This window comes from Sphaerodactylus townsendi, linkage group LG04 (genome assembly GCF_021028975.2).
Source record: "Sphaerodactylus townsendi isolate TG3544 linkage group LG04, MPM_Stown_v2.3, whole genome shotgun sequence".
Taxonomy (NCBI): Eukaryota; Metazoa; Chordata; class Lepidosauria; order Squamata; family Sphaerodactylidae; genus Sphaerodactylus; species Sphaerodactylus townsendi.
The window spans coordinates 55703391-55727183 of NC_059428.1; positions in this window are offsets into that span (position 1 = coordinate 55703391).

Sequence of the window (23793 nt, forward strand, 5' to 3'; positions counted from 1 at the left end):
CTCCCAGTCCATCTGAAGCTGAAGGTTTACACATGAGCAAGACCATACTCTGGCTTATTTTGCTGTAATTGCTGTAATTAAAGCAGCTTACTAACTGTAATTAAGGCAGCTTAAACACTTTAACTGCTCTCTTTCAACAGCAGTTAGTAAGCTGCCGTAGTTATGGAATAGCTGTAAATCAAAGAGGGTTGGGCAGGTAACTATTTTTATCCAAATTATTCTAAAGGTGACCTGAATAAAATTAACATTAGCATTGAATATGAAATCTAAGTATTTTCTTAACAATGTAAGGTTTAACTCCACAATAATCTGGGGGAGGGAGTGACAATTTGTCTTCCCAAAGGATGATTCCATAGAAAAACAGTGAAAGAATCTAAAAACTTGATCCCACACACATAAAATTAGAATGCAGTGCTCCAACTGCTGCATCAGCAGATTCAGGGACACAACTCATTTCAGTGTCATTGAAAAATGATTTGGCATCTTTCCTTAATTTCTATTTTATATTTCAATTAGAGATCATAATGCCTAAAGAAAATCTGTACAAAAGGGGAGGGGAATGAAAGAAAAAAACCCTACTTCACTGCTTTTACTGTATTACACGTGATTAGATGGTTTAAAACAAGAGAAAGAAACCAAACCAGAATCTCTCCTGAGTTATTTGTTTCTAAGTACTGGATAGGGATTCATTCTTTTAGTATTGCTTTTTTTCTTTTATTTGGAGAAAGATTTCACAAATGGGCACAGATGTATTTACTACATTTCAATAACTTATTATTTACAACCAGACAGTAAAACAGATTCAAAACAATGTTAATAACTGTGCAAATATTAGGTTCAGTATTAAATCTATAGCTATTAGAGTGTGCTATGGAAACAGTCATTTGAGCACTGAGTATTAAGTAGTTTGTGGAGTGCTATAAATTTCAGATGCATGCATGTTACATAGTGCTGCACAAATCATACTTTGGAAGTCAGTTCCATTTCTGCCATGTCTGCTGTAATAGACCAAAAACAACTCAAGCATGCTTGGCTCCCATTTTCAGGAGCTCAGGGATCATTCAGTCGAAGGAAGAGAAGCTTCTAATAGCATTTGAAATATAGCATTAAGAAACATCACAAGCAACAGTTCCACAAGCATGGCAATTTATTAAATTCCTGTTCCCACAGCAGTGGGCAAGATTCCAATTCTTGTTCCTTTTTATTGCCTTAATTTTCTGTGTACCGAAGGTTGCAAATACTGTTTCTTTCTACTACGCTGCCTTTCAGAATAAATATCACAATGCTACTTATGAAGAAACTAACTTTTCAATTAGTCTCACCACTTTTCTCTCCTCCCTTGCCATAACTTAACATGGATGTCTGATTATTCATTCCCATGTACACTTACCAACAAAAACTGGGACCTGGATTTCTGCTGGAAGCAATATATCTAATCCTAAACATGGTCCCATCTGCGGATACTTAAATATGGAGACTGGTTTCCCAGGTTTGCAGAAAAGTCATCTAAAAAACCCTCAGGGGGGCGGGGGGAATAAAAAGCCAGAATAATAGAAGCAAAACACATAACTTTGAGAGACAAATGTCCTCAATGGTCATTGCTAGGCAACTACAACAGTAATGCCAGCCTTCAAATCTTGAGATGATTCCGCATGGGCCAAAAACAGCAGTGTGAAAACCGTGTGAAAATGGTATAAAAGGGTTTAAAATGGTGTAAAGGGGTTTATACTGTTTTCACACCATTTTCACACTGCTGTTTTTGGCCCATGCAGAATCAGCCTTGGTTTCTGCCAGGAAAGGTAGCGCAAGAAGTTAGCCCTTTTCTAGGGCTGTTTTGACCATTGAGGGAGGACTCATGGGGCTAGGCCTGGCAATAACAACCAGGCAACTTGCCACCCCCAAACTTGCATGACTTACCCAAACGGAGCTGCTTGCTACTGTTCAACAGCAGCCACCCCATAAAAGCCAGCATAATGACATGGTTAGAGATTTAGACTACAATCTGGGAGTATCAAATTTGAATCCCCATTCTGCCATGAAAGCTCACTGGATAATCTTGAACCTGTTACACATTGCCCACCTAACCTACTTCACAGGATAAAATGGTGGAGAGGAGATGCTGTAAGGTGCTTTGACTCCCATTGTAGATCAAGGTGGGGTACAAATGAAGTGAACAAATTTTAAATATAGTTGAAGGTAGGAGAGGGCAGATAAAATGAAGGGTGTTGGTGGGAAGCAGACTAGGAAGCCAAGAAAGGAGAAGATATGGGGGTTGCCAGGAGTAAGAAAAGAAAAAAAATACTGTCTGGGAAGAGAATACAGGAGAGATTCCATGCATATCCTGTGCCCTTAAACTGCTTAGCCCAGCAGCCAGAAACATACTACTGGGCCTGGTCCATCCCAGCTTTTGGAACTGCACAGAGCTTTACCAGAGAGCCTACAGTAAGAGGGAAGAATGGAAAGCTGAAAAAGGGGGTGGGGGGAGTGGAAAAGGTAGATTGGCTGATGGATTTGAAGAAGGGAAGAAAGACCAAAAAAGGAACAGACTATAGGGGGAAATAATTCTTGCAGGTCCCCTGCATGTTACCACTGATTTCAAGGCTACTGAGAACACTTCCACTGGTGAAAATAGAAGCTACAGATGGTGAACTGTATGGCATCACATTCTTTCTGAGATCCCTTCCCAAATTCTGCCATCCTTAAGCATCACTTATACATTTCTAGGAACATCCCAAGCCAGAGATGGTGATCCTACTTTCATATCCCATCCAATTCTGCTGGGATCAGCTGGCATAATCTGGGCTGGAGATCAAGCAGGTTGCTTTATGATGGTCTGCTAAGTGCAGGGAAGCTCTGATGAGATTTAGGCCGTTTCCGCACGGGCGAAATATGACGTCGTGGCAACGGAAAAAGAACCGCCATAGCGAGAGCGTTCGCACGCGCAGCGGCGGAGGTGCGCATTCGCGCCGTCGTGAAAACGCTAAACCGGCGCGAAGACGCCGTATTCAGAAAACGCTTTAAACCACTCTTTTTCCCCATGTGACGCATCGACGGCGCACTCGTGCGAACAGCCGCCACGGAGCCGTCCTCAAACGGCGCCTGCCAAACGATCTCCCGCAGTAGCGGCGGCCATTTTGGGAGGGATGAACTGCTCCAGCGGCCATGATGGTGAGATCAGCAGCCGCTTTCGCAGCGCTTCCGTGCGAACCGACATTTATCTGCGGGGCTGCGGACGCCCGCAGTTCCGCCTGTCTGTGCGAACGCTTTTTTTCGGAGGCGTCGCAATTTGCGACGTCATCGCGTCGCTGCTTTTGGCCGTGCGGAAACGGCCTTAGTGTTTGGTCCCCATGGGAAATCATTCCACATTCTGTATTTTATATGCATGCACTCTCTAAGGAGACAGGACTTCTCCCTAACAAAGGGTCTTTCCCCACTTCTCCTGTTGCTGCCGTCGCTGCGCACTGCTCTGAGCGCGCGGCGTCCCTAGCGCGCATCTGGGCGTCCCCACGACCCCGCACTCTGCGCGGGGTCATCCAAAGGCGCCGTTTTTGCCAGCGCCAGGGATGCCGCGCCCTGAGCGGGCGCAAGAACAGCAGCGTCGGGCCAGCTGCGCTGTTGCCGCCCCTGACGTGGGGAGTGCAGTGGGACCCCACGCTACTTGCGGAGAGTAGCGCAGGGCTTAAGGTAAGTGGGGAAAGGGCCAAAGATATTTTGCAGAAACATGAAAAAACAACACAATGACATGAGAGTACCCTAATTGCTTTCCACCTTGACTTTCAATTTGTTATATGTCAGAAAACACTGTCTGAAATGGCTTGCCTACTTGAATGAGAGATGGCACAGAGCACTAGAAGGAAACATCTCTTGAATTATTACTGCTTCTTAATATAATGCTGCTTCTCACACATTAGTGCCTTCAGAACATTAATGTATGTTTTAGTACATTTAACTTTAACATTAAGAAGTGCCTATTTATTGCAGACACTTTTACTGTTTTTAAGTTTTCATAATTTCATTATACATTGGATATACATGGAGAGAGAAATGAATAGATAGAAATATATTCATATGCCAACAACTGTATAAAGAAAACACAATATATTTGTTTGGAAGGGGAAGTGAAACCATAAATAGGTTATGAATCTTTGAGACAAATATGTATCTTCACATGACAGAAAACTGAAATCTATCTTGAACCTCCCAGCCCATGTGGAACATATCTAAATTAATGAATATTTCGATGTAATACATTTAGGGCCAGAATGCATTTGATTGGGCAAAGCCCTTTACCGCCACCTGGTGAAGAAGTTAAACCACCTCATTTTTTTTTAAAAAAAGGCATTGCTGGATATCATTACAAGGTTGATTTTAATCATCAATTTTTAAATATTTTCCAGTTTCTATCAACAGGAGCCAAATGCAACTGTTATTGCTATTGTGAGGATTATCGGAAAGACTTATAATGTCTTTACATAGTGGAATAGATAATTTCATTTGTAATCATGTCCTCAAAAAGAAATTCATTTCAAATACTTTTTCTTCTAACATTGTATTGTTTTCTAAAAGAGATTATTAAACATATTGTAAACATGCCAGAACCCTGTGTGAAAAGCATCATATTGTGTCTTTCCAAAATGAATGTTTCCGTTGAGTTACTATTCATTCCTATTAAAATAACATCCAAAAGACACATTTTTTTCCTTGCCACCACCACCTATACATAGCTAAGGCTATCACAAAAGGCTGAGAATGTTACAGCTACAGTTCAATAAATTCAGCAGTGAGGTTTAAAGAAATGGAACAATCCAGCAAAAACTGTGGGTGTGCAGACACTGCTATGATTTGAGCTACTCCTTTAACTTGATTTACATGATTTTCTTGACATTTCCACTGTTACAGAAAGAGATCTAGAGCCTCATATGTCTTTTGCAGATATTGGCAAGGATAGAAATTTTACTTACATGCTAAGATGCATGTCACTATCACTATTTTTAAGGAGATCACAGAAATCAAAAGATGGGAGTCATAATCAAGAGTCATGAGCAAGCCCAACAGTCTGTTCACATCTTAGTGAGCACTTCTCTCCATATGAGCCTGCTGGCCTGCCAGAAATAAGAGTTTAAAATAAATGCTTGTAGCAAACAACTGATTGGGGAAGGAAACTAAAGGAATTGTGCTTTTTATCCTTACTGTGTAACTTGTATATATTAGAGTTCTATTATCTCATGGAGCATTTTAACCCATAAAATAATTAGTTCATGTTATTATATTTGTTTTCAAACTGCTTGCGGAAGAGATCTTCTTGAACAAAGGTTTTCTGAAATACCAGGTAGTTCTACTGTACTATACAAAGAACCATTTTAGAAAGGTTACCTGACCTAGACCTCTTTCTGTTTGCTTTGTGCCAGCAAAGCCAGTCTCCTTTACAGCTACTGCCCTATTGGTATTTAATTCTGCATAAAGCAGAACTTAAATTTATTTTCAGGTATTAAGTAGCTTATCTCTTCAAAGTATATCTCGGCTGATAATTAGGAATTCTGAAAGTCCTGCTATCTACTTAAACTGTCATCTTTTCTCAAAGGAAACTTCAAAGGAGGCTGTGAATATGAAAAAGCTAGTTTATTTGATGTATACCTGACATCTTCTTTATTACTTTGAAAGGAACAACTTTCCCTTCCGGTATACTTTTTGGATAACATTTGTAAAATGGTCATCTAGCAGCACAGCATGGTTAAATAGAGTAGCCTTCACAGTTAAAGTAGGAGTTCTTGTATGATTACCTAAATATTCACAAAAATGTTGACTTATAAATGGAAGAGGAATAAGAAAAAGAGGTCAGTAAGCACTGAGTAGCTGGTACAGTTGACACTGTCAGCCCTGACAATTCTGGTGCAATTATATCTGTGTTAGAGAGCAAGAAGGTAATGAGATCAACAATTAGTGGTTAGAGATGGAAATATATGCATTCTACTCTTTATCACAACATACATTCAGTCAGTTAAACAGTATGAGTAATTGTAAGCAACAGAATGTACTGTTTGCATTTTTGTCATCGGCATTAGACCAACCTCTGCAAGTTGACTTCCTTGCTGGACAAGGCCAAATATGTGAAAAACACATGCAACATTTATTAGTTTCTAAAATGCATCTGATTTCATTTTATGTAGTTGTGTGCGTGTGTATGTGTGTGTGTGTGTGTGTTTCTGATTCATTTTGTGAACTCCATAACTGAGCTGAATGTTCTTTGTATTCTCCTTCAGATATGGATTCAGATAATCAATTTTTCACAATGAGTTTTAGAATAACCAAGTCATGAAAATCAGTGCAGATGGCAGTCCATTGAACAGTGTCCTTCAGAACCAGAACCTAGACTGGGCTCTGCAGGCTAGTGGCTACTCCACAACAGAAATCAGAAGAGGGTTAAGTCCAAGAGAAACCTAGAGGACGGAGGAGAAACAGCCCACCCCAGGAAAAATATTTCTACCAGACATCAAGGGTATCACAGATCAAATTGGAAAACCGATAAAGAAACATAACCTACAAGCCATCTTCAAATCTACCAGGAAAATACAGCTGACGTTACGCTCAGCAAAGCACAAGAGAGACCCCCTTACTTCTGAAGGAGTCTATCGCATACCCTGCAGCTGTGGAAAGGTCTACATAGGAACCACAAAACACAGCATTCAGACTCGTATTAAGGAGCATGAAAAACAATGTCGGCGTAACCTTCCTGAAAAATCTGCAGTAGCAGAACATGTCCTAAACAAAACTGGACTTATGAAAACACTGAACTTCTGGACAATTTGGGAGGTTACTATGTCAGACTGCACAGAGAGGTCAATAAAATTCACAAACACCAAACAACTTCAACAAGAAAGAGTTTCTGAGAATTAACAAAGCTTGGCTACCAGTACTTAAAAACACCAGAATCAAAGGCCAAGGGCATGCTAAGTTCATGGTCAATGGACTCCACCCAGACACAGGATTTGCATTCACTGCTGCTGCAGGGAATGCAAATATGATTACAAATGTAAATGGCCTGATAACCCCACCCATAATACAATGCACACAATCACACCTTGCATAGCAAGTTCCACCCAAACACTTACTGATTGATTCCCCACACTGGGACATGGACAATATATACCTCACTAAACATTTCCTTCTTACTAGACACAGTGTGTAACAGACTTCTCTCTGTGATACACCTCTGAAGATGCCAGCCACAGATGCAGGCAAAATGTTAGGAACAAGATCTACCAGATCACGGCTACACAGCCAGGAAAACCCACTACAACCAGCGGGTTTTTTTTAAGTTTTTCAAGATGCATGTGGCAGCTGGGGGTGGAGTGGATTGGTGGGATTTTTTTACTTTTACAAGCTGCGTGGAACAGCTGCGGAGGGATTCATGGTTTTGGGTTTTTTAACTTTTACAAGCTGTGTTCCACGGCTGAAGGGAGATTCCTGGTTTTGTTTTTTTTACTTGTACAAGGCGCATGCAGTGGCTGGGAAAAATTTGCATTTTAGTTTGTTTTTTTACTTGTACAAGCTGCGTGCGGCAGCTGGGGGGATCCACAAACCCCAGTCACCACATGCGGCTTGGATACAGAAAAAACCCAAAACCACGAATCCCCCCATCATTCCCTTCTTTTACATAAACTACCACACCTCTTTTTTTCTCATTAGCAGTCCTAAATAAGTACTGAAACAGAACTCCGGTCCTCCTCCACACAAGTCCCCCACTAAAATGCTGACAAATGCCTGTTGGCCTTCTAACCTGAGATTTTCAGACCTGATCAAGTGTCTAGTTAAGCTAAAAGTGATAACAAGCACCACAATGTGAAAGCCTCTGAACTAATTATAGGTCTTCAGGCCCTCTCCGCAGAACAAGAATCCTTTAGCACTCACCCTTTGGCTCACACCAAAGACTCATGCCTTTGGCTAGAGGAGCCTTGCAATTCAAAGGTTCACATCCCCTTAACAGCCACAGTATAAGGTGGGGGTAGCAGTCAACCCCAGGCAAACAGACCTTTCTCCTTCAGCAAGAAACTGGCCAGCAGTCCTATCCTCAGCTATGTCTCCCAGCCCAGCTGACTCAATAATGTACTTTGTACAGATATTTTAAATGCATTATTCCATGTAATTCCTACAAGGGTTTCCAGGACAAGAAAAACATTCAAGAAAAGAGCAAAAAAAGAAAAGGGAAAGTATTTAAAAAGCCTAATACATATTGAAGAAGGCTTGTAGATAGCATCTCAATTGCTCTTTCACAACAGATGCTATATGAGAGCAATGATATGTTTGACAACAATGTTTACAGATCATTCATTCTAAAAGTAATGCAGAGGTGCTCTTGTAGTGATTTCCTAGGGATATTTTACAGTATTAGGGTTAACATCTGCCTAAACACAGTACCCAGCTGCTGACAGATGATAGGCAGTAATTGTCCAAGCAAATCTTTTGAATTGCCCATCTTAGAATGTAAACTGCTCTGCCTGATTGCTTTGACTGACAGTTCTCTCTGTCTGAGTGAGCAAAGGGCTGTGAAAAATCCTTCACTTCATAAGCATTTGGAAAAGTGATTTCTGACACAAACTTTTGGCAGCAATTTCCAAGGGGGTCATCTAACATGACTGATATAGTAGTTATTGAGATGCTGGCATAGCACATTTAACAGTCACTGAACTCTGAATATGACACAGTAGGTTTCTAATTGCAGCACTGCAAGTGAGAGAAAGGAGATGCTCATAATGCTTGACACATCTTTTATCACGATGACAAAAGAAGAGCCATTGCTGTTGATTACATCAGGCTATGTAACATTAATATAACATGGGTACTCTTTGCACCTTGGATATTGACACTCACTGGCATCACAGAAGCTCAGCAGGTAAAAAAATCACCATCAAGAGGTAGGAACTGGTGATTATTAAGGTTACTGGCATGACAGAAGCATTGGGCTGGGGGATCACCATCAAGACCCAGGCATTGGAGACTACTTAAGTTGTGACATTATTTATCCAATAGCATCCTTTGCATTCAGAATCTCAGAAATCAGGGGGACTTGTTCAGTGACAGATTCAGGGTTCAGTATCAGGACAGAAACCCTGATTTGGCATGAATGCTCTGTAGTTGCATATGGCATGCTGTGTAGTTACCTGGTTCCTGAATATCACAGCTTTCATTAATAAAAAATAAGTTTGTAGCTTGTGATTGCATAAATAAAACATGAAATGCTCTAAGGCTCAAATACCAGGTAACATTGAACTTGATACCTTCTCACCTCCCCTATTTACTTATTTATTTGGTTATTGTTCCTTTATCTTCTAGCTGTGGAAGAGAGATTTGACTGAGTTAAATGCCATAAAAGAAAGAGAAAAGGAGATTCTCCCTTTCCCTTGTTTCACATGGCTCTTCTTCCTCTAGATTGAGGCCTCCATAGCTGTTTCTGATGGACAAAGAAAATGTCTAAAAATATCTGACTGATTGCCACATGTAGTTTGGGCCCGAATGACAGTTGAGAAATCATTAGAACTTAAGTTAAATGATGTTCTGTTGCATTATTACCTTACTGCTTAGAGCAAGGAAAGTAAACATTTGTTCAAGCAAGAAAAGCAAGTATCTTATATGTGGCAACTTGCATAAAATATAAATATAAATCTTATTACATTAACCATATCTATAAATTTAATTTAATTTATGGCAAGAAATTTACAGGCCAATATTTATGACCAGAAATAAATTTAGAAAGGAATGTCAGAGTGAATGCTGAATAATCATTACAAAGGTCATTGAAGTAGATCGATTAAAATTATAATAGGATGATCTGATTTTAACATCATACTTAGGGTTTGTTTGAATTTGGAGTGTGACATAAATGAATACATCACCTATACACTATTTACCAAGTGTGCCTCCATCTGCAGATATCTAAATCCACAGATTGGGGCCACACTTACCTCAAAACAGATGTTTCTGCAAACTTGGAGGGACTACTGTATGACTTGATACTACCCAACTTGTATGATTTAATCAAGATTGGCTGCTTGCTACAGTCCAACATCCATCACCTTATGAAAGCCAGTATAGTGTAGCAGTTAGAACTTCAGAGTAAGATCTGGCAGACCCAGGTTTGAATCTCCATCTTGGCATTAGAAGCTCACTGGGTGATTTTGGATCAAATACTTTCAGCTTAACCTACTGTGATGGACCTAAAGAGCAGGCAGAGGTGAAAATTCCAAACCTGAAGTCTCTCACAGTGCCAGTGTGAATGACATATTGAAAGTGGATGAAGTTTTAGAAGCAGTCAGAGCTTCTGACAGGATTAGAAGGAATTCAGCTCTGAGTTGTAGGGGGAACCGATGTGTTTAGTGTCTGTGGTATTAACAGGAAGAGAGTGTCCGGGCACGGCCCTGTCCCCAGCGCCCGGACTCAGCACAGCAGGCAGGGCAAGGGCTGGCAAAGGGAGAGACAGCAGGATAACAGCAGACAGAGCAGGGGTAGGGAACCTGCGGCTCTCCAGATGTTCAGGAACTACAATTCCCATCAGCCCCTTTCCTCATGGCCAATGGCCATGCTGAAAGGGGCTGATGGGAATTGTAGTTCCTGAACATCTGGAGAGCCGCAGGTTCCCTACCCCTGAGACAGAGTAAAAGCCAGCAGAGTGAGTGTTGGCAGGGAGGGGCCTCTCACAGCTGAACTGGCTGTGAGAGAGAGTGATGAGCTGCAGCTGGGCCAAGAGGAGGAGTAGATAAAAGAAGGGAAATGAGCCTCTGGAGCTGCCGCTGCAGCAGGGACTGGGGAGGGCATTGGCAGGGGAAGGGAGTAGTAGCTAAGTAAGGAGCTTAGAAGGGGTGGCTGCCCAGCGCTGTGGGGAAACAGGCTGGTGAGCCCCGGGCTTCACACTGGCTGCTCACCCACCCCACCCCTGTGAAGCATAACAGGGTGGGGCAAGGAAGCCAGGAAAGGGGAGAAGCAATCAGAGGGCTCTCTTCTGTGAGGCAACAGAGAGAGCGAGAGGGAGAGGGGTCAGGCAAGCCGGTGGCTCTGGCAAACAGCGCTGGGACCCCAGGCCAGGGTACGGGAGGAGGGTACAAGGCGTGGCCTAACACAAGGCGCCCTGTGGGCAAGACTGTTCCTTGGCCCTCAGGGCCAGGCTAAGATAACATCGTCTGGGGAGTCCAACCCCCAGGTCAGGGAAGGTGGGTCAGTACAGCCACTTGCGGGGCCGGGGCAACTAGGGGAAACGCCACAGAGAGGACTTGGGGAAAAGGGATCCTACTCTGCCCAGAAGGGTAATTTACTTCTAGGGGGAGAAGAATTCCTGGCCCAGGTTTTACAACCAGATGTAGTTCATCTCCTGTACAGAGGGGGGTAGAACTCAGGGAACTAACAGAAAGAATTAGTGTCAGAGAAAGACCATTCTCTAGTCAGATAGGGAATTTACACTGCATATAGGAGAACAATTCCCATCCTTAGTTCTTTAGAAGTATTTACTTCAAATATGATGAAGTGGTCCTAAAGTCTGAGAAGTTTGATGGGAAAGTGAGTTGGGACAATACTCCTTTTTGTATAGTTTACACAGTTAATACATGAACCTCTGAGTGCTAGCTTGGGTTAAATCTGTGAAACATCTTGAAAGACTATCATAAGAACATAAGAAATATTTTAAAGCATTAAGAACTCTGTGAATTGAACTCTGTGAATTGAAATCTTAACCATCAAACCAAACACCATATGTGCTGAACTTTGAAAACATCTCAATAACTTATAAATGAAACTGTCTTTTCTATTACCATTCCCTACTATTCTATTTCCCTGAAGTGTTTTATAAAATTCCAATACTTATTTGTTGAACTTTGAAAAACTTCTTGCATGATTATCTGAGATAAAACAGAGGGAGAAAGTGAGGGGAGGAAATCACCTCAGTTCCAAAACTGGTTCAGATATACATTTATTTTAAAGAGGTACAGGATAGGACAACAGAAGAGAATCCCCAGAAGGTTATATATTTATACATAGAAAAGCTGGCCAGCAGGAAAGATCAGATCAGAAGAAGATCAGAAGAATTAGAGAACACTTTTTTCCTTTGGGTTTAAGGGAGGTGGGAGTATTGTCCTTTGTGGTTTCCTACTTTCATGCCTGTTTCACAGGGGTGTTGTGAGGATAAAAAAGGAAAGAGGAGAATAATGTGAGCTGCTTTGGTCCCCACTGTAGAGAAAGGTGGGATAGAAATGAAGTAAATATAGCTGAAGATGGGAGCCAGGTAAAAGGCAGGTTGTTGAATGGATCAGAAAGAGAAAATGAGAAAAGAATATGGGGATTACCAAGAGCAAGGAAAAGGGAAATAATGTGGAAAGTTAGATGCCTTCATACAAGTCCTTGAGAGTTTCCAACCATGTATGCAGGCCTGGCCCAGTTTCAAGCACCACACCCCAGGGATACAACTTTCCTTGGCTGAGGCTGCTGTGGGGAGAAAGAAAGATGAAGGGGCAGATAAATGTAGGTTGGCTGTTGGTTGGGAAGGAGAGAACAGGAAAGGGAGAGGCTGGGTGATTCAGGAAAGAGAAAGAGGAAATAGTGTGGGAGTGGGAAATAAGATGCTTTGCACAAATTTTTATGGGTTCCCACTTTTATAATTATAATTACTTTTCAATGTAGCTGTCGAAAAATATCTGGTATTTAGTTGGGCCTGTGGAATGGATGTGAAGGAAGACACGGACACAGATTATTGGTTTCCATTGGAGAGAGCCGGCAGCAACTCTGCCGATAGCTGTCCCTGGTCACCTTTTATTACATGCTTGTCAGTAGGGAGACAGTAGGGGCTACGTGAAACAAGTCATGCACTAGCAACGTGATCGATGAATGTGTATTGGCTTGCAAGTCCCCCTGGTCAGCATTCTTTGGGCCGAATCCACATCTGAAGGTCTTGAGGTGGGGGTCATGTCGTCTAGTGATGGGAACCGCCCTGCCGGGAGCATTCTCAACCAGACCATGACGTTTCCCTTAGAGCCACCATCCCCCACAGGATGCCCATGAGAATTCTTCCTAGGTCTTCAAAGTCAGTGATCATCACTTCCTCATAGTGAACGTACATAGGATCTCAGATTTACTCCAGTGATAAATCAGCCCTCTGCTAACATAATACAGCCCTAACTCATATTCCAGTTCTTTACAAGTTCATGTCACTACTGAAAATAACAAATTCTTCCATTTTATTCACCCAGGATGTAGGCATGCATCTTTACATTCTTCACAAACCACATGTTTAATTTTTAGCTAAATTAAATAAGACAGTTAGACCCTTTGCACTGTAGTTTACCATTTTATATGTTTGCTTTAGAACATTGTTTAAAAAGGAAATCTGTTTATTTCATCATAATCTCATGCCTTTGGAGCGAGCCCAAGAAAGTAGTAATTATATTGTCTGATAGCGTCTTCTGGGATGTGGAATTAATAACGCAAGAGTAAATGCAACCATTTCCTGTGCTTGCCAGACCAAACGCATTTCAATTTTATTTGAAACATCTGGAGAAGAAAAAACAAAGAAAACTCTTCATCTTAAAAAAAAACCCTAGGTTTTAATAAGAAAATGAATGGAGATCATTTTGTCATTCATCATCAGTACCAGCTATTCCTTCAAATACTTCTACTCCTTCCGTGGCATATGTGAAACTTTCACAGAGGTTATAACAGTTCCAGGGACAACAGTGGCGAAGCTACAACGGGGACATCCGGGTCACTTGACCCAGTTCTTTTGTAGAAATTTACTAGATAACAATTGAATTTACACTAAATATAGGAAAAACAAACTCAATCTATACAAGTGCTCAGTATGAGTATCTGTGCAGTCTATCTGTGCTTGTGTGCCTCTCCCTCCTCTTTTGCTGGAAAAAGGAAACAGATTTTTCCAGGAGCTCATGTGACTCTAGGCATGGGACTTCAGCAGTTAACTCTTGCCTGACTGAATAAAGCAAAATCCTAACATTGTACCTACCATATGACCTGCTCTTTTCGGTTTCTGAATGACGTCATCACAATTCACTAAAGTATAGGGATTTCCTGCTCAAACACAAGTGTTGTAGTGAATAATTTAATGCTATTGTATTAAACTAGAGATCAGAAGTTGAAGGCTGCTTGAAGAGTGATACCTGACCCTCAAGTGCCAATCCAGAAGTTAACAATGAATTCAAGCCAGCAGCTTACTTAACCACCAGGTTATTTTTGAGCGATTAGAGTTAGGACATTTTACCCAAACCCATCTTCTCAAAGCAGGTATCCAGGGGAAAAAATTGATTGGACCACAGAGTATTAAGCCTTGTAGGATGTATGTCAGGTGAAGAAAGGGTTGCATCTGTAGTCTCTAACATGTTAGTTTTTGAATTCTTTCCCTTCTATATATCTGCTTTTCCCCTGCTGACTTAAAATCTCAATGTTTTTTTTTTCCTAGTGAACTTTGAAATGGCTGCAAGGCAGATCCATGTCAAATGCAAGCCTTGGTGAACTTCAGAGGAGACATCTGAGAGCTCAATCAATGAACAGGGCTGGAATACGGACCTTACTCACATCAGCCTAGAGACATTCTTCACTCCTTTTTTAACTTAAAAAAGATTTTGTTTATTGGTTTACTGCCATTTTGTTCACTTCCTCTGCAATGGGAGATTGATCTCAGTTATACCTAAATTCAAACATTATTGCAAGAAATTTCAAAGCACATAAAACAAATTCCCTGTGTGTATAAATTATATCAGTGTAGGGTGGGGAAAGTATAATGAGAGCAAATGGAGTTAATATACATTTTGAGAAGTATCTGGAAGTGCTCATTTTTCAAAGAACCAATAGAATTTCAAGAAAAGTTAAAATAATTTCAATAAAGTTAACAAAATTTTGCATCGTGTGTTTGTGTGTTGTGTATGATTAGTATTGGACTTTGATCTAGGATAACCAGTTTCAAATTAGGAGTGTGCACATAAAAATGATTGTTTTTATTTCCATAATTTTGGGAATGTCATGATCATTTTCATGAGATATCAGGTTTATAAAGTTTTGTAAATTCATTTTGGTAGAAGATTTGTTTATGGCAAGTTCTGCATGCCAGTTAGACTGTTCAACCACAGACTATGCTATGCCCTATAGAAGCAGCTTCCTGTGCTGTTTCATTATATTGCACTTCTAAAACCTTTAAAATGCTCTTGTGAACGTTTCTGTTTTGCACCTGCTGTGAACTGACACAGTCGGAACCACCACAGGGAATGTACATGAATGGGCCCTTACCTGTTTTCAAGGTGACATCTTCAGAATGCTTCGCTCAGACAAGCAAAGTGGTCACAGTAGGGCACAGCAGGAGAAGAGATTCTGCATGTATGTGGGTTCAAGGCTATAAATAACTTTGTAGGTGATAACGAGAACTTTAATTTGAACCCAGCAATTGATTGGTACTCAGTTCAGTACCTGAAAAATGAGTGGGGTATGAATGCTATTTCAGGTCCAATTGTAGCCAGACTTAGGTATTTTGTACCAAATGGAGTTTCTAAATAATTTTTTTTGGCAGCAGATCCAAATAAAAGGCATTACAATAGTCTATTCTTGAGGTAACCATGATATGGAGTCACTTGGCCAGATCAATCAAATGGGGGGGGGGATCATTTTCTGAACTAAGGAAAGTTGAAAAAATGCCATTTTGAAGTTGCTTCTCCACCATTAAAGTTGAATCCAGTGAATCTCTAGGCTCCTAGCCAAGTCAATGGTTTAGAAAAAGAAAACCAAGGGAAGGATGAATAGGGAATAAAAGAGGAAGCAATCTTAGAGGACACAGGAAAAAAAGAACACTTGATCCTAGAGAGAATATATGAGGGAATTTTAGAATCTGGGGGACCATGGTGAACAAGCAGGGGCTATTGGAGGAATTTATGTCTGCTGAATTTAACATTATTGTAAACTAATATCTTGTTTTAGTTTCTAAATCAGGACATTGTGGATGTGCATTCAGATATGTCCAGTCTGAAGATACATCTAAAAAGAATACCTTCTGGTTATTTCTGGAGATATTTGGGTCTCTGAATAGTGTCTGAGATTTTTGGGATCTCCTGCATTAGTTCATTGAGGGGGGGGGCTGATTCTGTCTGCTTTGAGAGGATTTGGGCAAGATTTGCTTTGCTTCATCTTACTGTTTAGCTATTCTTTGTCTTGGACAAAGCATGGAATTCCCCCTCCATAGAAAACAATGGAGGATGGCTTGGGGCACCTTGTTCAGAGGCCCATGGAATTGATCCTCTTGGTCCAATTTACTATAAATGTGGCTATTATTTAAAATACAGGCACCAGCAGCTCTGCTGAAATTTTGGTCCACTTTGTTTGAGTCCCTGCAGTCCTCCAGAAAGATTTCCCATAATGAATAAGGTTGGCAAATAACATTGGAAGCCCCCACCCCTTAAAACCTCCCAGATATGAATGCCAAACCAATATTTTAAACCTGTCTTGAACTGGATAGCCCAGGATATCATTATCTTGTCAGATCTTGGAATTTAAGCAGTGTTGGCCCTGGCTAGTATTTGGATGGGAGACCTCAATGGAATATCAGGACATTACACAGAGTCAGACAATGGCAAACCACATCTCAATGTCTCTTACCTTGAAAACCATGTGGGATTGCTACAGGTCAGCTATGACTTGATGGCACTTTCTACCATCACCATTTGGAACCTGGAAAATGGGGAATACAGATTTTTCTCAGCTCCTTATCCACATCCAAAAAAATCCATTTTTAGTCAAGCTGCACATTCCTACAGACCACTGTTCCAGTCACTACTGATCTTGTTTTTTGCACAGCAGTTAGTTGTCATGGGTTTTATGACAGTCATTGTCATAACTTTTCTCTTAGAAAAGAGGAATGGAAAAATGGGGCAGTCATTAGGCAACCAACATTTCTATTCTATGGACATTACTTCAGCTTAAACCAACTCAAATCAATGGCCTTAGTCTAGAATAACTGCACAGGATTGCCTTGCAAATCAATTTCAATGACATGTTATGTTTTTGATGGAATTTACTAAAACACTTATTGCATAAATGCATACAATATACATTCACAATTATGTATTCTGGAAAAGCCAGCTATGAGCACCCTTACTATCTGAGAATACAGGCAGATTGAGAGGCAGCAGCAGTCCCCTTTGTTATAGGCTCAGATTTGTTCCAGAAAATCTAAATTCAAACCTAATTTCTGGCAGGGCCTGTAGGATCAAAAATGTTTCCTTGCCATTGATCTGCTACATGAAACCCTCAAAAGGGCAGTGAATGACAGCCAAACTTATTATCAGCTCCAGCAAGTGAAGGTCAGTGAATGCAACATCTGCCTTGCTGGGACTTGCCTGCTTATTCATGCACAACTTCCTGCTCATCCAGAGGTCACAAAAACTCAGAGAAAGACCAAGCTGCCATTCGAACTGGCTGCTTCTATAGATATTGAAACAGATTGTTTTTCTACCAGCTCACTTTGAATTTTGGCAAAGCTTGCCGATTGAAGAAGTCAAAGGTTGCCCAGAGGAAATGTTTGCATGCAAGTTAGCAAGGCCTGAAAGTGTGGATTGTGTAAATATTTCAGCAGCAGAGTTAGATTTATTTCAATGAGCAAAATGACTTTTGTTTGCAGACTGGCTTTTCTACCACAATGTTTATCCTACAGAGTAAGAGAACCAGCTATTCAGTCACTATAAATTATAGCAATTAAATTAAATAATTGTTTAAAAGCTGAAAGCTATTTACCATGTATGTGATCTAATTTAATTTTTAGTAATAAATTTTATTTCCTGTTTATGAAAGTAAACTGTGATTCACATCCGGCCCACATGTCTAGCACATAAATGCACAGGGGGATGCTCAGTAATTACAGTGATTGGTGTCTGCTCAAAGGCGGTCTTACAAGGGTTCCCAGTATACCTGTTATGTGATAGGCTAGGTTTTTATAACTTTGGGTGGTACAAAAAGTAACACACTTTTACATACAGGCAATCATGTGAAAATGCACACATCTAGGGCAGATTTTTGACACACAGAAGCATTAAAATGCATAGGAGTGGAAGATCTTTCTTTCTGTAAACACAATCACATGAACAATGCAGGAGAAACTGGAAATGTCACATTCAGTTTGTGTTGCTAGCAGCTATTTGATTCTGATCTGGCATGTTCTTGCACTCCAGAAGATTCATTTGCAATTTTAAAAATGTCTCAATAATAGCAACACTTGGTATGAAATATAGTTTATTATAACAAACTGTGCCACATTGCCAATGTGTTTCAATAATTTTGAGAGTTTTGATTAATACATCGTTGTGCCAGAAAAAAATACAATTTTGATAAATCATTATGATTTACAGGAATCCCAGGTTTGCATCTCCTTATAATCTTTAAAGAAGAAGTAACAGGAAATCATCTTTCCATTTAGATGGTGTAATTCAAACTTGTATTCCACCTGAAGTATATCTTCTTTAACATAATTCATGCAGATATACTGATGCAGATTCTATTTGTACAGATTCTATTTGTACAGATTCTATTTGTACAGATTCTGTCAGAAACCCAAGCTACTATATTAGCTTCCCTATGCATAATATTTACTCAAGGGTCTTCATCATTTGAACCTGACCTTTTGAGTGCCAATAACTTGTAAAGGATAACAAAAATAGAATAGGATATTATTACTATATAATATAATATATAATATAATATTTTGTATTATGTATAGATTCCCATGTGTTTATAAAACTACAAAGAAGTCACTATATTTGTAAATATCGACAAGATGGATATATTTTAATCAAAGCTACACATTTTGGAATTACCTACTTTCTAAAGCCTGAAAACATTTCTTTTTCTTGTATGTCTCTTTATTCCACATTGTCTTTTTACATTTTCCTGTCAGAGTCAATATATATCTCCATATAATCCTTTACAGCCTCTGAAACTATGGCCGCTTCCAAGCGACGTTGCTAAAAGCGACGACCGATGATCGGCCGCAGAAATTGCGACGCATCCCAAAAAAAAGCTGCTCACATTACAGACAGGCGGAGCTGCGGGCCTGCCCGCGAGCCCTCAAGCAGAAATGTGGGACGGTTCGGCGACGGAAGCGCCAGGCGGAAGCGGCGTCTCATACCAAGTTGCTTCTGCGCAAGACTTAATGGGCTGCGGTGGCCGCAGGCCCTGGGACGCCATTTTTTTGGAGACGACAGTCTCCGTGGCGGCTAAGTTCTCGCGACGAAAAGTGCGGCCGATGCGCTCACATGGGGAAAAAAAGAGTGGTTTTAAGCTGCTTTTCTGAATAATAACCGGCTCTCTCGCCGGTTTAGCTGCTGGCGACGGGCGCTAAGGATCACAAGATCTGCTGCAAGTGCGAACGCTTCCTCGGCCTCTGATCGCTTCTTTTCCTTGCTAAGCGACGCACGCCATATTTTGCCTCCAGGTATGGAAACGGCCTATGGCTGAAAAAAGCAGTCTGTAAAGAATTTGGCTAAAATGCAAAATGGTCAAATTTCCCAAGCAATATCTTCAGGTTTTTATGAGCCTGGTTTTTATGATTTCTTCCTTTAACTTCCCATTTGTGCCCAGACATAAACTCATATTTCACTGTAGATCAGGCACTATTTCTTCAATTTCTGTAACATATCAGCAAAATACAAATGACAGTAAATTTGACCAAAGTTTAGGACTGAACAGAAAGAAGAATTAAAATTGCAAATTACATTGTAAATTAGAAGATAAAAACAAATAATTTAAAAGAACTTGAGACCACATCAAGTTTTCTCCTTCCCCTTCCCACACAACTCCCTTTCCCTCCTCCTGAGACCTTGTATCCATTTCCCTTTCCCTGTTTACCTATCACCTTCCCATCTACCAAACTTCCCTATCTCCTAGTTTTCAAATCAATTAATTATTTAATTTATTCATACCCTGTCTTGTCCCCAATAGAAACTTAAAGCACCTTATGTCTTCTCTCCTACATTTTATACTCAATACAGTAAGATAGATTCAGATGAAAGTGAGTGATTGGTTCAAAGTGAGATTTAAACCGCATCATACCAGCTTCCATGCAATGGCTGCTGTCAAAGAATAATAAGTAGCCAGGTGCTTACTGTTGGGCTTGACCGTGATGCATTCTCACTCTAAGATAGGGAAGATAGGATCAGGTATGGCCTGTGAGGCCATAATCATTCTCAAAAAAGTCCCTGCCCCTCCCTCTTTCTTTACATGATAGAAACCGAGGCTCATTCCGCACATGCAGAATAATGCACTTTCAAACTGCTTTCAGTGCTCTTTGAAGCTGTGCGGAATAGCAAAATCCACTTGCAAACAGTTGTGAAAGTGGTTTGAAAACACATTATTTTGCGTGTGTGGAAGGGGCCCAAGAAAAGGCGGGCAGTATTGTTGTGGTTGCCTATCAACCCCAACAGTAGACATTTTTTTTTCAGATTTTAGATTTTCTGAAAACCTAGGAAGAAGGCAAGTAGAAGAAGTTTGGAAAGTGTAGCAAATGGGAAGAAGCAGATTTTTTCAAGTGTTTTGAGGGGAGGGATGGACTGGCTTGTATGTTTATGGCTCCTGTCTCCAGATTTATGGCCCAATCTGGGGGCAGCATGGGCCTGGCATCCATATCAATGAAGGAGGATAAGGACCTGGCAGCTGGCCATTCCTCACCTCCATGGTGCCAAAAGCCAGATGTTCAGACTGCTATGGAGCTGAGCTGGCTTATGATCAGCATAGGGTGGGTGGGCCAGGGCATTCCTGTGAGTGGAACTAACATTAGACAACTCGCACCCTGAGTTTACATTGAGTTGCACTTTGGCCTGGGTCCTGGACTTATGCCACCCTTTTGACAGGCATAAGTCATTTAAGCCTATGGAGGCATTTCTGGTGGCAAGAGGAGTTTGGCTTTTTCTGTCTCTCCACATTACCAGAAAGTCCTCTGGAGGCAGTGGGGCGCTGTCTCCGGCTGCCAGGAGCGCTGGATAGGGCTGAAACGCTGGATTACAAGATGGATCCATGTGAAGAATTATATGCATGAAGGCCTCAGTCTATTTTCAACTGTTCTCCTCCAACAATTAGTAATCAAGGTACAAACCAGGGACACACAAAACTCACAAAGAAGGGGAAATCTTGTTCTTCCTCACTTGCTACATTCCACCCTGTCTCTACTTTTCTCCTTGCCAGATCCCACTTTCTCCACTCTGCCCACTTTCTTCCATTTGCTATGCCTTCCCAGTCTTTCTCCAATTGCCTCCTTTCCACTTGTTCAACTTCAAAACAGAAAAGGCACAGTGCTTTTTCTTCAAACTTTCTCTTTTCCACCTAATGCAAAACAGCAAGCAGCTTTTGCTGTCATCACAATACTGTTCCCAAAGTGCAACATCATTCCCTAGCTTTCATAAAAGAAAGAATAAAGAGGGACCTCATTGGGTTAGAGGGCTAATCCTGATCCCTGCTTCCAGTTACCTCAGCCTTAAAGAATTAAGTGTGTCCATATTTCTGTAAGACTACAATGGGTTGTGTGGTGGTCACATGACACCATTGTAAACAACAGCAATAGAATTCTTAGTTCCGGAGACCAAAGAACATAGTTCAGTAACTGCTCTAGGTTTGCTTGTCATTGTTCTTGTACAGCTTAAATCCTGCAGGTTTTTTATATATATACATATTGCATACCTACTAGTGGCTATCTGTTGATGGTAACTGAGTAACAATAATTTCTGGAAGCAACTACCCCTTCTTACGTACTTTGAAACTTCTAATCTTGCAATTTTTTCCTTGTACTTTATGGAGGCATAGAAGGCATGGTTCCTGCTCCATGCTGTCTGCTTAAAACTCCTGTTCTTTGTTTACTCAATACATACATGCTTGCAAAGCACTTTTCCTAAAAAATTGTGTGAAAGCACTTTTCCTAAAAAATTGTTAGAATGTCTAAATGAACAAATAAATTATTGATTTTTCCTTCTTTTTAAAAATTTGGTACAGGTAGAACATTATTATTCATTCGGGAACATCAGAAGCATCAACCAATCAAGTATAACTTATTTACTAAACCAACTAAAGTCACAAAAATTATTTAGTTTATTGCCAAAATAATTATTATTTACATATATGACTTCAATTGTGTACATGTTTGTAACAGTAGTGGGATTTAATGGTCAAATGAAATGCACCAGGAGTCTTAAGCTGGGGATTCCAGAGGAATTTTTTAGAGATGAGCTCTTGGCACCCTCTTTTCTTTAGAGGAAGATGCTTATCTGTCCTCTTCTGAGCTTCAGTGCTATGAACCCAGATGGCAAAATAGTGTTTTTGCAATTATCTTTTCAATATGGGTCAACGGATATGAGCAGCTTCTTTTTATAAATCTGCTGACCCAGTGTAAGTTACATATTTTTCAGGCAGAGAAAGATCTCAGATTCCCAAGCTTCCAAAGTTGCTCCCAGACTTTTGTGTGTGTATAAAGTGCTATAAAATTGCAGGCAACCTATAGGGAAGGGAAGAGACATTTGAAGTGGTTTGCCATTGCCTGCCTCTACTTGGGCTGACAGAGTTGTGAGAACTGTGTGATTTGCCCAAGGTTACCCAGCAGGCTTTATGTGAAAGAGTGGGGAACAGAACCTAGTTCTCCAGATTATAGCCCTGCTTCTTTTAACCACTATTCCACACTGGCTCTCAAACTTCAAACCTCACACAAAGGGTTTCTGAAAATAATCCTATTGTTTGCATGTTTTCCATCATATTTGATTTTACAGTTAATAGTTCTTCAAATAAATGAAATGCAAGACTGCTAACCAGGAAGTCTTCACAAACCCATAGTAAAATAATAGATGCCTTTTCAATACCATCCAAACTGCATGCTAGCCCATTTGTGAAAGGTAATAACAAATTAGAATAAGAACAGCAGAAAGCAAAATAGATCTTGAATGCATGAAACTCAGATTCTCTCTGCACACAGTATTCTTTTTTTCTATAACAGTATTATTAAGGACTGTACATAATTTATGAATTGTGAAGGTAGAATTTTCTGCAATATATAGAAAACTTCTCTTATGATTTCTTTAGATGTCATATTTTCAAAAGAAATAAGGAAATACAACTGCTGAAAGGTATTTGATAGTTTTAGCATACAGGATTACAACCAAGAAGATGCGTTCACATTGTTTTATTTGAAAATATACTTAGTTTTTGTGCAAGTCAAAAGTCCTTGGTGGAATATATTATAATTTATAGAACTGAGATCCAGAATGAGATGAGAGTCACAGTATATTTATATCTATCTCTGACAACGGTTCAAACTCCAGCTTTATATATAGTTCATTTGTATTTTCAGTCCTTTTTGGTTTTCCATATTTGCTGTATTGTTTCTGACAACAGCACATACCTTGTTACAAACTACCAAATGGTATTTATAACCTGCCTTGTTTCTAACCTTCATAAAATGAAGCACCGGGGAAGCTTATTAAAGATTCTGGTCATTGTTTCTATTGTGCTTAGGAGAGCTAAGGCTATTACATAGGAAAGAAGTTTATGGTTGAGTTTAGAGGGGAGGCCTAGCCTTCCTTTTGAAATAATGTTTTTGTTCGTATTTTGTCCACTCAATAAAATATGAAAGGAGAATTAAATGGTACTTTTTAATACAGTCAATCATTTCTTATCTTTTTATTTACACTAGAATTTAAAAAAATTAAAATATTAAAATGTAGCTGGCCATGCTACAATGAATGTGTGAATTAAAAACTGTTTTAAGAATAATTTTTACAGCAACATAGGTGTAAG